Source organism: Vicia villosa, linkage group LG4, assembly GCF_029867415.1.
Source record: "Vicia villosa cultivar HV-30 ecotype Madison, WI linkage group LG4, Vvil1.0, whole genome shotgun sequence".
Taxonomy (NCBI): Eukaryota; Viridiplantae; Streptophyta; class Magnoliopsida; order Fabales; family Fabaceae; genus Vicia; species Vicia villosa.
This window is the reverse complement of record NC_081183.1, coordinates 116,476,748-116,481,412: the sequence shown is the minus strand read 5'-3', so window position 1 is coordinate 116,481,412 and position 4,665 is coordinate 116,476,748.

Here is a 4,665-nt window from a genome sequence, read left to right as displayed (position 1 = left end):
ATAAGAGAGTTTTCTCTGAGTGTAGTATCTGCGTGACAATTACTTCCGTAATCACCGCTCTACATCCTAAAAAAAGGCTTTAAGTGGGGTTAATGTGTTTCTAGGTCCTCCTGGTACAAATCAGTCTCGGAATGCAGTGGCGCAGTTAATCACAACCAGCCAGGCAAATCCCAAGAGTAGAATTGGAAACCAAGATTAGAGGGCCTTCACCGGGAAGACATCCTCCATCCTATCTTATGTTGCACTCAAATCCGGGTATAGGATTTCTCACCACAAGGGGGAATCAAGCCCTTTCCCGATACAGAATAAACAAAGTAAACAAATATATATGCAACAAACACATGATATGACACAGAGGTTAGGCAGGACCTCTCTTGTTTGAGGGGGAATTTGGCATCCCTAATTCCTCATTGGGGCTGGACCAGCAACAGGTCAACCATTGGTTTGGATGAAAAACCAAGGTTTTTAACACTTATATCCCCAGCAGAGTCGCCATTTTTCTGTGGTGGTCGTTTTCTTTACCTCCCCGTTTCACTTGGGAGGACGGCACGCTAAACCCTTCACGCGAAATTTGGAAGGAGAATGCGCCCGTGGTGGGATGAATTTTGTTTCAGTTCTTCCTACGATATCACACGAACTTTCTTATTTGTCCTACGAGTAGGAAAGGGGAAAAAAGATCTCAACTAAACCCTAGGAGTTTGCTAAGTGTGGGGATTTCACCTAGACTAGAAATTCTGGAGTCCGGGAGGTCGGTTATACATAGGGAAGTGTTTAAACACCCTACATATCTGTAGTACTCTACAGGAACCTTCTCTGTGTCATTGTGTTTGTGTTTATTGCTAATGATTGGGAAAGTTTCTCCTTTGTATTAGGAGAGAGAATTGAATTGATTTTAAAGGACAGACAGACAGACAAACTGACTATTTTTGGTATTTTATTAGCTCGCTGAGATTCCTTGTGAACCTCATGCCTACATATCCCTAGTGGAAGTCAGAGCTTAATGTAGTTCGGGGAACTAACTAGGGAAATTAATTATTTTTGGTGCCTTGCTTGAAGCTCAAGGTTGAAGCTTGGAATTAAATCTCTGTTTACAGTAAAGAGACATGAAATTATCTCTACAGAGAGGTATTTGTACTATTCTACCACAAACATTTAAAGGAGTGACAGAATAATTGAATTCATTTCATTCAAGAGGGGGACCTTACTTGTGTATGTGCAAGTATACCAGTCAAATGCCTCTTAAATGAAAGAAAGATGCTCATCCAAATTAGGGAAAGTTACCACATGTCTGGGTTTTACTGCCAGCTCGTGCCTTTCAAAATCCTAAATGGGAGACTTGATTAAAATTGAAATGAAATGTTTGTTTGTTTGAATGTGGTAGAGTAGTAAAAATATCTCTCTATGGAGATAAGCTATGTCTATCTACTGTATAAAAGATTTGACTTTAGCTGGCTTGTATGAGGCCCAAGCTTGAGGCTTTTTGATTGATTAATTAATATTATTGACTCTGGGAGATGACTCCACTGGGAATTAATTACAGGGTATTTTTGTGTTCTGTACAAAGCCCAGAATTGAGGCTGACTCTACTTAGGGAGACTCTATTTGTGTGCCTTGTACAAAGCCCAAGGTTGTGGCTAACTGTTGAGGATAATTGAATGACTCTATTTTATGTGCCTTGTACAAAGCCCAAGGTTGTGGCTGACTCTGGCTAGGGAAAACATTATTTTCTGCCTTGTACAAAGCCCAAGGTTGTGGCGGACTCTTAAATGAATTAAGTATGGATGACTATATGGGGAAAGATCCTAAGTGTTAGGAATCTTTGACACATGAAAGATATGGTTTATCTGCCTTGTACAAAGCCCAAGGTTGTGGCTACTGAGTGATGAAGGACTCATTGGGGACTCTATTATCTGCCTTGTACAATGCCCAAGGTTGAGGCTGACTCTTGACAGGGGAGTTTTATTGTTTGGGTGCCTTGTATGAAGCCCAAGGTTGAGGCTAACTGTTTTTGTTGGTTTTGACTCTACTGAGGAGGTTTTATTTATTAAAAGACTGTTTTTCTTTGGAAGCTAACCCTTTCCAGGGATTTTGACTCAGCTGGTGAATTTGTCTGTTAAAAGACTGACTTTATCATGTTTTTTTGGAGGCTGACCCTTTCCAGGGGTTTTGACTCTTTTTGGGGAAATTATCTCCTAAGAGAATGAAATTTTTTATTAATTAATTTTGGAGGCTAACCCTTTCCAGGGGTTTTGACATTTTAAACAGGTTTTTATTAATTGACTTTGGAGGCTAACCCTTTCCAGGGAATTTGAAATGATGGATTGATTTTAATTGACTTTGGAGGCTAACCCTTTCCAGGGGTTTTGAAATGAATGATTTGGGTAGCACTCCATTAATTATTAAAGGATGAGTAAATTGGCAGAAAGATTATCTAGTGGAGACTTCTTGTTTAAAGCCCAAGATGAAGGCTGACTCAATACTGAGGATGACCAAACATGGATCCTAGACTCTGCTAAGGAAGATTGATGAAGATGAGGGTGACAGAGACTGTCCATGTCTCTCATTCCAAAAATGTACTCAATGTGAAATTGAGACAAACTTAGCTTGTTTAAGGTCTGGTTTAAATTGGAAGAAACTCACCAGGGTAGGCTAAAAGGTGTCTAAAGACCTGTTCCTATGTTTATAAGAAACCTGATGGGTCCTTGTATACAAGCTCAAGAGGAAGCTGGAAATGCTTTTAAGAAGCCTGTGGGTCCTTGTACAAAGCCCAAGAGGAGGCTAATCGAGGGTCCTTGTTATAGCACAAGAGAAAGCTATGTAGTTTTGAACTTATTTTGGCTCTAAGCAAATGGGTAAGAGGTTTCACCGGGAATAATTCCTCTTTGGGTGGATGTGTCCTATATTTTTGGATTCTAAGGTTTTTGCCAAGATGTTTCACCGGGAATAATTCATCTTGGGGGTTTGAACAACAGATCTCTAATTAGGAAAGAGCCTTCACCGGGAAGACATTCTCAATCCTAGGTCATATTCCTATAATATATATATAGTTTAACTGTCCTAGGGTTTACACTCAAACGTAGTTCTAAACAAATATATGTACAGTTTATATTTGACAGTAATTTAAAATAAAGACTGTAAATTGAAAGCTTGTAAAGCCTAACCTGGATGGAGTGGAGGCCTTTGAAGAAGTATGTACAGAGCCTCAACAGTATTTTTATTGTTTTGTTGATAACAGTTGAATGTATATGATAAACAGTTAATGGTTTTTGAAAACAGAAGAAGTGAAGATGGACAAAGGTCACATAGGTATCTGAAGAGTTTCACCGGGAATAATGCCCTTCAACTACCAGAGGAATGTTTTGAAAACAGAAAGAAGATTTTAAAAATACAGTTTTTAAAAACAAGCTAAGAAGAGAAGGTTTTTGGGACTTACACTCTATTAGAGGCCCAGTACTTTACAGTACTGGTTATGAGAGCAATTTGAAAATGATTTTGAATGATACAAGGTTTTGTTGTTTGAAAACCCTAATCATTTGATTTTATCAGAGATTGAAAACAGTTTTGAGATTTGACAGAAGTCAACTTAATTAAAGTAAAAATAAAGATTTTTATTTAATTAAGACCTAAATAATTAGGGTTTTATCATAAAATTATTTACAAGGTGATTAGGTTAAAATAAAGTGATAATATATATTTAAAGTATTTAAGAAAACACTTAAAAACATACTATTTTAAACCTAATTAAAATTCAAGAAATAAATAATATTTTTATGATTTTTTTGATTATTCACAAAATAGGTATATTAAATGATAAGTGTGTGAAAAATGAAGTGAAAATAAATTAATTTGATAGGTTAAATATTTATGTGAAGTTGTGAAGAAAATAAGTGTGAAAAGTGGTAAAAAATATGGAAATGTCTTCACCAAGGCTTGAACTCACGCCCTCTAAGTCACACACACAAAACAAACACCACTGAGCCAACGCGCGTGTGGTGATAGTAACTTGCATCCATTTGGTTATGTTTCAAAACAAGTTGTAAATCTTTGAAAAATAAAAGAACCAAAAAGTCTGGGGCGAGGGGGATTCGAACCCCAGACTTGAGGCATGATGAGACTAAGGGCGTATGGGAGGCCACTAGGGCAAGTTTGTTCAGTCGTTTAAGGAACGCATACCATTCAAAATAAAATAAACTTTGGCCCCAGATTCAAATTTTGCGCGCCATGGCCATAGTCATCTTCTTCCTCGAGCTCAAAGATTTTCAAAATCCTAACTCTCTGATTTCTCAACTAAATGACATGATGTAAACATCAATCTTGTTCTAAATTTCCTCACGAATCCAGATATGTAACTAACATTTATTTATATGAACTATAGCTACCTAATTTCTCAGAAAACTCTAAGAACATATAAACCCTAAATTTGAAATTAAATGACAAACAAGATGAATAAATGCAAGATGATAGAGGGCTTTCAATCCTCTGATGATGCTAAACAAGATAGAATCGAGCTTTAACTCAATGAGTGCTTAAATTAAAGAGGTGAAGTTCAGAAACTTACCTCTGAAAATGGAGGTCGTGAGGATGATTGAGAGCAACTGGGCTTGAATGAATGATCTCAATAGCTTCCCTGAGACTCAATGATGCTAACTGAATGCTTATTGGAGC